The 11,669-nt window shown below is 40.8% G+C and overlaps 1 non-coding gene across 1 annotated transcript; it reads right to left on the bottom strand.

The window, feature by feature from the left end:
- Positions 1 to 300: 300 nt before the first annotated feature.
- Positions 301 to 373, bottom strand: TRNAR-CCU (transfer RNA arginine (anticodon CCU)). Its single transcript has one exon. It is a non-coding gene; the product is annotated as a tRNA-Arg (tRNA).
- Between the last annotated feature and the right edge of the window lie 11,296 nt (positions 374 to 11,669).

Raw genomic sequence — 11,669 nt, 5'->3', positions numbered from 1 at the left:
AGCCCTCACCAAGGCCCCAGCCGACCACGCCAGGGCGCTCTGTTCTTGGATCCCCACTGTCCCCAGAGCCTAGCTGCGGTGGTGACTGGAGGGGTCTTCATTTTCATGGCCTGAGCACCAAGGCCCCGGCGACTGCGGAGAGGTGAGAAAGGGAGAGTTCTGCCCTCACTAAGGGCTCTTCTGAAAGTCAAGAGGAGAATTACACTTTAAAATTATTTCAGAGCAGTATGGGGTTTTTTGTTTGTGACAGGATCTTTAGTTGCAGCATGCTGGCTCTTAGTTGCACCTTGTGGGATCAAGTTCCCTGACCAGGGATCAAACCTGGGCCCCCTGCATTAGGAGCACAGAGTCTTACCTACTGGACCACCAGGGACGTCCCTGTTTTCAATTTTTCTATTGTGGTAAAAATATACATAACATAAAATTTACCATCTTATGTGGTACATATATACAATGGAATACTACTCAGCCATACAAAAGAATGAAATAATGCCATTTGCAGCAACATGGATGGACCTAGAGATTATCATACTAAGCGAAGTAAGTCAGACAGAGAAAGACAAATATCATATGATATCACTTATATGTGGAATCTAAAACAAAATGATACAAATGAACATATTTACAAAACAGAAACAGACTCAACAGACATAGAAAACAGACTTATGTTTGCCAAGGGGGAGGGGGGGAGGGATGGATTGGGAGGTTGGGATTAGCAGGTGCAAACTATTATATGTAGAATGGGTAAACAACAAGGTCCTACTGTATAGCACAGGGAACTATATTCAATATCCTGTGATAAGCCATAATGGAAAAGAATATGAAAAAGAATGTATATATATGTATAACTGAATCACTTTGCTGTACAGCAGAAATTAACACATTGTAAATCAACTATACTTCAATAAAATAAATTAAAAATAAATAATAAATAAAGATACTCTGACAAAAAGAAAAAACTTACCATCTTAACCATTTTTGTACTGGAGTATAATTGATTTACAACACTATATTAATTTCAGTGTACAACATACTGGTTCAATATTTTTATAGATTATACTCCATTTAAAGTTATTATAAAATATTGGCTATATCTCTGTGCTATACAATATAACCTTGTAGTTTATTTATTTTATACATAGTAGTTCATAACTCTTAATCCCCTACCTCTACCTTGCCCCTCCCCTCTTTTTCTCCCCACTGGTAACCACTAGTTTGTTCTCTATATCTGTGAGTCTGTTTCTGTTTTGTTACATTCATTTATTTGTTTTATTTTTTAGATTCCACATATAAGTGATAGCATTCTCTTTCTCTGACTTATTTCACTAAGCATAATATACTCCAGGTCCATCCTAGTCTGCAAAATTACAAATTTCATTCTTTTTTATGGCCAAGTAGTATCCCATTGTATATTGAGATATATATATATATGTAAATATATATGTATATGTGTGTGTGTGTGCGTGTGTGTGTGTATATATATATATATATATATGACACATCTTCTTTATCCATTCATCTGTTGATAGACACTTAGGTTGGTTGGTTCCAAATCTTGGCTATTATAAATAGTGCTGCTATGAACGTTAGGATGCATGCATCTTTTTGAATTAGTGTTTTCATTTTCTTCTGATATATTCCCAGGGTGGAATTGCTGGATCATATGGTAGTTCTCCTTTTAGTTTTCTGAGGAACCTCCATACTGTTTTCCATAGTGGCTGCAACAATTTACATTCCCACCAACAGTGTAGGGGTTTCTCCACATCCTCACCAACATTTGTTATTTGTGGTCTTTTTGATGATAGCCATTCTGACAGATGTGAGGTGATATCTCATTGTGGTTTTGATTTGCTTTTCTCTGATGATTAGTGATGTTGAGTATCTTTTCCCGTGCCTGTTGGCCATCTGTATGTCTTCTCTGGAAAAATGTCTTGTCAGGTCTTCTGCCCATTTTTTAATTGGGTTCTTTTAATAAAGTTCTTTCAAAACTTTAATTTTGGTTTTTTTTGATATTGAGTTGTGTGAACTGTTGGTATATTTTGGATATTAACCCCTTATTGGTCATACCATTTGCAAATATTTTCTCTCATTCAGTAGGTTGTCTTTTCATTTTGTTTATGGTTTCCTTTGTTACGCAAAAGCTTTTAGTTTACTTAGGTCCCATTGTTTATTTTTGCTTTTGTTTCCTTTGCCTTAGATGACAGATCCAAAAAAAATATTGCTTTGATTTATGTCAAGGAGTGCTCTGCCTATGCTTTATTCTAGGAGTTTTATGGTTTCTGATGTTACATTTAGATCTTTAATCCATTTTGAGTTTATTTTTGTATATGGTGTGAGAAAATGTTCTAATTTCATTCTTTTAAATATAGCTGTTTCATTTTCCCAGCACCACTTATTGAAGAGAATGTTTTTCATTAATTGTATATTCTTGCCTCCTTCATCATAGGTTAATTGATCATAAGTGTGTAGGTTTATTTCTGGGCTCTCTATTCTGTTCCATTAATCTATGTGTCTGTTTTTGTGCCAGTACCATATTGTTTTGATTACCATAGCTTTGTAGTATAGTCTGAAGTCAGGGACCGTGATGTCTCCAAGCTTTGTTCTTTTTTCTCAAGATTGCTTTGGCAATTCGGGGTGTTTTGTGGTTCCATATAAATTTTAGGATTATTTGTTCTAGTTCTGTGGAAAATGTCATGGGTATTTTGATAGGGATTGGTTTAAATCTGTAGATTGTTTTTTGTAGTATGGACATTTTAACAATATTAATTCTTCCAGTCCATGAACACAGAATATCTTTCCATTTCTTTGTATCATCTTCAATTTCCTTCATCAATGTCTTATAGTTTTCAGAGTATAGGTCTTTTACCTCCTTGGCTAAATTTATTCTTAGGTATTTTATTCTCTGATGCAGTTTTAAAAGGGATTGTTTTCTTGCTTTCTCTTTCTGATATTTCATTATTAGTGTATAGAAAAGCAACAGATTTCTGTATATTAATCTTGTATCCTGCAACTTTACTGAATTCATTGATTGGTTCTAATAGTTTTTTTGGTGGAGACTTTCTATATAGTGTATCATGTCATCTGCAAATAGTGACAGTTTATACCAACTTTGATGAGAGTTTTTTTCATGAATGGATGTTCAATTTTGTCAATGCTTTTTGTGCATCAGTTGAGATAATCATGTGATTTTTATCCTTCCTTTTGTTAATGTTGTGTATCACACTGATTGATTTGCAGATATTGAACCATCCTTGCCTCCCTGATATAAATCCTATTTGATCATGGTGTATGATCCTTTTTATATTTCCATGTTAACCATTTCTAAAGTGTACAGTTCAGTGGTATTAAATGCATTCATAATGTTGTGCAACCGTCAACATCATCCATGTCCAGAACTCTTTTCATCTTGAAAAACTGAAACTCTGCACCCATTAAAGAGTAACTCCCCATAACCTTCTTTCCCAACTCCTGACAGCCACCATTCTACTTTCTGTCTCTGTGAATTTGACTGCTCTAGGGACCTTACATGAGTGAAGTAATACAGTATGTGTGTTTTTGTGACTGGCTTATTTTACTCAGCATAATGTTCTCCAGGTGCATCCATGTTGTCACTTGTGTCAGAATTTCCTTCCTTTTTAAGGCTGAATAATATTCCATTGTATGGAGAGAGCACAATGTGCACAGCAGTGTTTTTCATGTGCTTACTCTTTCTTTGCCTGTGGGAAGAAAATTTCTTCTAAAAAGTCTTAATTTTTTTTGCTTAGTCTGTTTACAGTAATATCTTCAGGTAAATGATTTTCTTCAGCATGCAGTACAAAATAATGTCAAAGAAGTTGTTGATGCTTAGATTCAATAATCTACTCACAATGTAGTAACTTTCCCTTCTGGTCTGTTATCTGCTTGGAGATAAAAATAGATAGAGATTTCAACCTCAGAGCAAAGAGTTGCTTACTGTATTTATTTAGTGTGTTATAATTAAAACTGTTGAGAATTCTGCAGCCGCATTTTGCAGAGGCTGATAAAACTTTTTTTCAGTTTGGTTCAAGTAAATTCACACTTCCTGAATTCCGTTTTGTGCTTTAGGATCTAAAAACGAACCTAGGATTAAAAAGAAAAGGCAACAACACCACTGTGGCGTGCCTGGGCTCATGCAGAAACAAAAGGGTATGTGCAACACATAGCATGTGTCCAAATGACACACTCACAGACTCAGTTGTAGCTCTGGGACTAAATTTGAATCCAACGATGTTATTGCTCACATGTATCTTTTTCCTAACTTTTGATTGAGGTCAGCTCCCTGACCCCATCATCAACTCTACTCTCATCTTTTGGATTAAATTCTCTTTAAATTATTTGAAGGCCTTAATTAAAAAAGAAAGAAAGAAAACTTTCCAGAGGAAGGAGGTGACTAAAGGTTATTCATTGCATTTGCCACCAGAGTTTTGGAGATGGCAGGAGCCTTAGAGATTGGGGGAACCTTTGCCATTTAGGGGTCCCTAGCATAGCACCCTAATGTCCATCTTGGGGAATCTTCCATCAGCTGAGGGGCACCAGGTCATTTTCTCCTGCCCTAGTGGAGCCTGGAGGCTACATGTTGGCTCCTGGGCCACTGAATCTTGAGGACCTGGGCAGGGTCAAATGTTAGAGGTCATACTGTCATGGTGGCAGCAGCCTTAGTGACAGCAGTTGTATCCCAGTGGGGCTTTTCCCGCCCTTTCCTACTTGCTGAGCATCTAGAGATTCCTGGTCCCGCCGCTCTGGAGGGCAGCCTGGGCCCTCATTACATGTTTGTGGGTACAAATGCCTTGATCTGAGCAGCCTGGGGTTTGGAGGAAAGTCAGGGAAAGTAACCTTGATGTAGAAGCAAACTTAGGTCAGATTCCAGTTCTGCCTCTTACAAGATGAGTAGCCTTGGACAAGCACTTTCCCCCACTGTGTTTTCCTTCCCTCACTTGTGCAGTGGGGCATAGTCCTTGCCTTGCACAGTTACTCTCAAGCAAGACCTGAATGTGAGACTACTTTTTAAACCATAACATACTATACATCAGAGAGATGATTTTACTGTTGTAAACCAAAAGCCTGCAAGCCACACCAGAGTTGGACTTGAAATGGCTTCACATTTACATGTATAGCTCCCATGTCACTGCTTCCTGACTCTAACCTAGTCGACTAGACCCTCCGTCCTACACCTGGAAGGACTTCAGTAGAACAGCCTTCAGGATTGGCTTAATCCAAGCACTCCAGTTCCTCCAGGGCCATGCCTGTAGTGTCACATCATCTTCATTTCCCTACACAGGGATGAACAAGGGAAGTGAGGAAGATTCCCTTCCATAGCTCTCTCAAAAGGAAATGACATGTACACACTACTATATTTAAAAGAGATAACCAACAAGGACCTACTGTATAGCACAGGGAACTCTGTTCAATGTTCTGTAATAACCTAAATGGGAAAAGAATCTGAAAAAAAACATATATATGTATATATACATAGCTGAATCACTTTGCTGTACACCTGAAACTAACACAACATTGTTAATCAACTATGCTCCAATATAAAATAAAAAATTAAATAAAAGAATAAGTAAAACAAATGGATTTTAACATTTTAAAAAAATCATAACGTTAAAAAAAAGAAGAAATTAACCTACTGGAAAACATAGGTAGAATAACACTGTTCGGCGTAAATCACAGCAATATCTTTTTAAATCCCTCTCCTAGAGTAATGGAAATAAAAGCAAAAATAAACATATGGGACCTAATTAAGCTTAAAAGCTTTTGAACAGCAAAGGAAACCATAAACAAAATGAAAAGACAACCTACTAAATGGGAGAAAATATTTGCAAATGATGCTACCAACAAGGGATTAATTTGCAAAATATACAAACAGGTCACACAACTCAATAACACAAAGCAAAACAAAACAAAAACCCAAACAACCCAATCAAAAAATGGGCAGCTATACATATACATATATCCCCATATCTCCTCCCTCTTGCGTCTCCCTCCCACCCTCCCTATCCCACCCCTCTAGGTGGTCACAAAGCACCGAGCTGATCTCCCTGTGCTATGTGGCTGCTTCCCACTAGCTATCTATTTTACATTTGTTAGTGTATATATGTCCATGCCACTCTCTCACTTCGTCCCAGCTTACCCTTCCCCCTCCCCGTGTCCTCAAGTCCATTCTCTACGTCTGCGTCTTTATTCCTGTCCTGCCCCAAGGTTCTTCAGAACCATTTTTTTTTGGGGGGGGGGAAGATATGGGGATATATGTATATGTATAGCTGATTCACTTTGTTATAAAGCAGAAACTAACACACGATTGTAAAGCAGTTATACTCCAATAAAGATGTTAAAAAAAAAAAATGGGCAGAAGACCTAAATAGACATTTCTCCAAGGAAGACATACAGATGGCCAGCAGAAGACAAATATCATATGATATCACTGATATGTGGAATCTAAGATATGACACAGGGACTTCCCTGGTGGTCCAGTGGTTGAGAATCTGCCTTCCAATGCAGGGGACGCGGGTTCGATCCCTGGTCGGGGAACTAAGATCTCACATGCCATGGGGCAACTAAGCCTGCATGCCACAACTACAGAGCCCACGCTCTGGAGCCTGCATGCCACAACTAGAGAGCCCACATGCCACAACTAGAGAGAAGCTCACGCACTGCAAGGAAGAGCCCGCACACTGCAAGGAAAGATCCCGCATGCCGCAACTAAGACCCGATGCAGCCAAAAATAAGTAAGTAAATAAATAAATAAATTTTTTTTAATTGAGAAAATGTCTGAAAGTTAATCTGTATAAAAATAAATACAAATAAAAAATTAAAAAATATGACACAAATGAACTTATTTACAAAACAGAAACAGACTCACAGACATAGAGAACAGGCTTGTGGTTGCAGGGGTAGGGGAGGGATAAATTGGGAGTTGGGGATTAGCAGATACACACTACTGTATGTAAAATAAACAACAAAACCTACTGTATAGCACAGGGAACTATATTCAATATCCTGTGATAAACCATAATGGGAAAGAAAAAAACTCTGATAGACGGTAAGAGGAATATTTGAGATCACCTGATAATCTGGCTTTCTCACAATTATAAGAGAGCTTAGTTGATGTGGTTGGAGCCCAAGCTAGTGAGGAACACAGTGGGTCTTTGGTAGAGTCGTTGCTGCTCCCATCACAATGGCAAAGTGCAAATGGGAAGCATTTAATACCATTTGGGGTTGGGATCAAAATCATTTGTGCCACTGAGTGGGGAAAAGTCTAACTACAAGAGCTGTCACAAGACTGTCCAGGGTATTCTCTAAAGCACTGCATCTCAAAATTTAAAGTGCATATGGATTCAGTGGCAATCTTGTCTAAAATACAGTTCTTAATCCAGTAGCTTTTGCATTTCTAACAAGCTCTAATGAGCTGCTCCTGTGGGGACACACTTCACGCAGAAAAGCTCTAAACAACTAAGGGCTGACAGTGGGAGACTAGCACGATTCTGGCTGGATCTGGTCGTCCTACTAACTCACTGGAAGTTTAAAAATGTAGCTTTTGATCTAGAGAATTGATTACAAACATGAAATTCTAACTAAACAAAGTGCTCTGAAATCATTCATTCATACTCTTTAGGACAGAGCTAACGGATCTCAGTTGGAGGAGAGACCACCTCCAAGGGGGCATTCGGAAATGTGTAGGGGTCATCATGGTTGCCATGATAACATGGAAATTCTACTTGGTGCCTGAAGGCCCAGGATGCTAACCGTCTGATGATGTGTGCGATAGCTCTGAACAAAGAATTGTCCCACCCAAAATGCCAAGAGAGCCCCTCGAAGATACCTGACAAACCCCAGTGGAGACAGATGCTGGGCCCATGCCTGAGACCTCAGCCAATCAGTTCTTTGAATACCTTTTTTAATTTATAGTTTGGAACAGTTGGCCTTTCCCATGTGTTTTAGCTTATCTTTTTAGAATTTTGGCTGCTTTTGGAATTTTCCAGTGGGAAGAGAGGCCCATGTGTGGTACCATAATTTGATAAAGTCGTGGCTCAACAGAGGATGAGCTCAACAGGAAAGACTTCAGGAAGTCCTACAGAGTCTGGATCCATCGATATTCTGAAAGAAAAATCAGAAAAGGGAATGTCCAGGGTCCCCCTTGAGATGGCATTTTCCAGTGCTACTGTTGGGGTCACCTTGCTCCAAAAATGGCGCTATGACCAGTGTGCCCGACTCCAAACACAAAAAACTCCAGGGCTTAGGGTCTATCAAACTCCCAGCACATTCTTGAGAATTCCCTAGTGGTCCAGTGGTTGGGACTCTGCACTTCCACTGCAGGGGGCCGGGGTTTGATCCCTGGTTGGGAAACTAGGATCCCAGAAGTTGCATGGTGTGACCAAAAAAACAAAAACAAAAAAACCTCCCAGCACATTCTTCTTCCACAAAAGGAAGAATCCCACAGTCCTCAATTTGCTGGCCATCGCAAGCTTTCCTAACGTCAAACAGATTCTGACCTCTGATCCCAACAGATAATGTCAAACTTTAAAATGAGCATATTAGAAATTCTTCTGGTGTCTGAGCTGAGATAAAAATAGATGTAGATAAGTGAAATAAAATAGGGGAAAAAAGGAGTGACAGGGCAGGGTTAGAGAAGGATGATGCAGTGAGACATTTTTGAAGGTAAGGAAAACCCAAATCAACACAGTGTGGTAGAAAAGAGGCCTTCACAACTGTTGTTTCAGAGACTAGTAAAAAAAAAAAAAAAAAAAAAAGATGAAATACTGGATACAGAGATAAGTATATTCAATACAATAAAGGGAAAATAATGTGTAGCTTTTCAAGCTTCCATATTAAGTTCAAGAGTTGGGAAACTTCTGAAAGGGTTTGGGAGCGTCAGTGTGATTCAGTCTGGAGAAGATTTGTTCATCCTGGCGTGGTCTGCGGGAAGATAGGAAGATGGGAAACATCTTCAGCTCCCCAGGGGAGCAATTTCACTGTGCTGAGACCGCCCAAGACCCCCTCACCGCATTGCGATGCCCTGAAGGAGACACTGTCACCCATTGCTACGCTCTGACAACTCTAAGATGGGTAAACACTTAATCTGATAAAAATTAGTTACAGAAGTAAAATCATGTGTGTGTAACACCCATAATCATGTGTTTGAAGATGCTGATTCTCGAGCGGCTGACCAGCTCCCTGACACAGGGTTCCTGGAATGCTGGAAGCGGGCAGTGGTTCAGGGCCTTGAGCACAGCAGGGCTTTCTTCCTCTGGAGGAGAACTGGCCACGCTGATGCTGACTTGGCTTCAAGGACCAGGAGCTTCCTGTGTTGGTGAATCCTCTCTTAAAATGGCGTATGGGGAACTCTGCTCAATATTCTGTAATAACCTAAATGGGAAAAGAACTTGAAAACGAATAGATACATGTATATGTATAAGTGAATCACTTTGCTCTACACCTGAAGTTAACACAACATTGTAAATCAACTACAGTCCAGTATAAAATGAAAAAATTTTAAAAAAAGAACAAAGAGGAGTTAAGGACTTGGTTGTGGTGATGTTTTCACAGATGCATACCTATCTCCAAACTCATCAGCTTGCATATATTAAATATACAGCTTTTTGTAAATCAGTCATACATCAGTAAAGTGGTTTTAAAAAGAAGAAAAAACATGGCGTGTGGACGTTCTTCTGGAAAGGTGCCGCAAGCCCCAGTATAAGAGAGTGAGCAAGGATGTCCAGGACTCCTCCTGCAGGAAGGCAGCTGTGAGCCCTGGAAGGAACCTCGGGGCAGGAGAGCCACATGGAGAGGGCTGTGTGGGCTTTGCTCTGCTCCTCACACTCACTCCCTTAAGCTCCGCTCCTGAGTTACAGCAAGTGTGAGTGCGTGTGCACTCACATGTGCTTCCTTCAACCTATAACCTACCTGCAGCGACACTTGCCACAGCTGGCATGTGTGGAGAAAATGTTGTTTCTCGTTGTGTTTACACAGATTTCCTGCCTTCCTCAAGTACCTGTTTGCGGGGAAACAGAGCAAACAAACCAACAGAACCCAACTAAGTGGCCCATGAGGTTTAAAGCTTAGAGGCAATTGATTCTTTAATCCGTTGCTTGGGCACTGGCCAGCCTCCCCTGTTTCCATCTGTTCGAGTGTCCTCTTGCGAGATGGTCCTCCTCTGGGTCCTGGTGGTACTCCTGGCTGTGTGGGCACCGGGCTCCCTGCTGGCTTCCGAGCTGAGGGCTGCGGCTGCTCATTCCTGGGGGGACCTGCAGGTTCCCACCTGGGAGGCATGGCCCCCAATGGACCCAGCTTCTCTTCCATCTCGCTGGCTGAGCCCCTCCAAGAGCTTGCAGCGTCTTCCCTGCACCTCCTTCGGGGCCCCTGCAGCGTGGCCTCGCCCCACCACCAGGACTCAGGGTGGCCCGGCAACTCTCAGCTCAGGGCCTTGCTGATGGGGATTGGAAAACTCTCTCGCTGAGCTCTGGGCTCTGTGCTCTTCAGGAGGCTGGGCCCCTTCATGTCAGCTCAGGGGACCCCACCCAGTAGCCTCTTGCAGAGCCCGTACGTTCTACACCCCTTCCTGCTGGAGCTTCGTGAGGACCACTCGGCACCGACATCAGACTGACCACGTAGCCGGACCCTTCTTGCTCTCTCCTACCACCATCTTTCAGAGGGGAGGAGCTGGGCTTCCCTTTACATCTCTTCTGCGAGAGTTTCCTTGCACCAGGTTGAAGAAAGCCCTGGGGCCCAGCAGAGATAGATAAAAGGACCCTCTTCTCTCTTCACTTTAGGAGATGGTTTAAGTTCCAAGTCAGGTCTAGGCCATTTGAATGGCCATTCAGTGAATCGACCAAATGCACAAAGCCTGGATTTCAAGCCTAGCATCATGCGAAAGAGGGTGCATACATGCTCTCTACCCCGGGTAGTAAGCCTCTTGACTCTACTTCAAGATGAGATGACAGAGGTTGAAATGAAATATGGCTTAAGGACAAAATGCACTGGTTTTGTATTTGTAAAATACTGCTTTCATTACAGCTGTTTTATAGGGTCTTTCAGGGGAAAACAAGACCAAGCAACAAAGAAATATATAATTCAGTAGCTTTAATGGGTAAAGAGAACCATTATTAACACAAGGCTTTCTGCATCATAAATTAGACATGAATCATATTTTTCATATTACCTGTGTGTTTGACCATGCCTGTACAGCTAGAATACTGGTTGTTACTGGCCCATGCATTTGCATTTTCCAGTTATTCCCCTGTCCTCTTTTCAACCTCCCACAACGAATTTACGTTAACCTTCAAAAAAAGAAAATGAGTACTTGAATGTCAGGCCAAGTGACTTGCATTCTAGGATGTATTGTAACTTCCAGAGCACTGAGTCAGCAATCTAATGGTTTAGCCTGCATCCTCCTGACAGCTGTTTCTTTCTTTCAGTGTAATTTCAGAGAAAAATATCCAGAGGGGATTTGCTGCCCTAGATCTATCAGGAAACATATTTAAGATATTCTGTAGTTTCATAATACAAAAAGGGTTACAACTTCAGTAATAGTTTATCTGAACTCAGGCAAAAAGGTGTTAAAAGCACGCAACAGATACCTTGTTTCATACCAGATTCAAAGAGATGATGTGTGGGAACAGCAGAAGGTGAGAAATGTTTCCAATACTATTTTA

This window comes from Eschrichtius robustus, chromosome 1, assembly GCF_028021215.1.
Source record: "Eschrichtius robustus isolate mEscRob2 chromosome 1, mEscRob2.pri, whole genome shotgun sequence".
NCBI classification, from domain to species: domain Eukaryota; kingdom Metazoa; phylum Chordata; class Mammalia; order Artiodactyla; family Eschrichtiidae; genus Eschrichtius; species Eschrichtius robustus.
The sequence above is the reverse complement of the archived record's forward strand: the minus strand, read 5'-3'. Positions and strand labels throughout refer to the sequence as shown.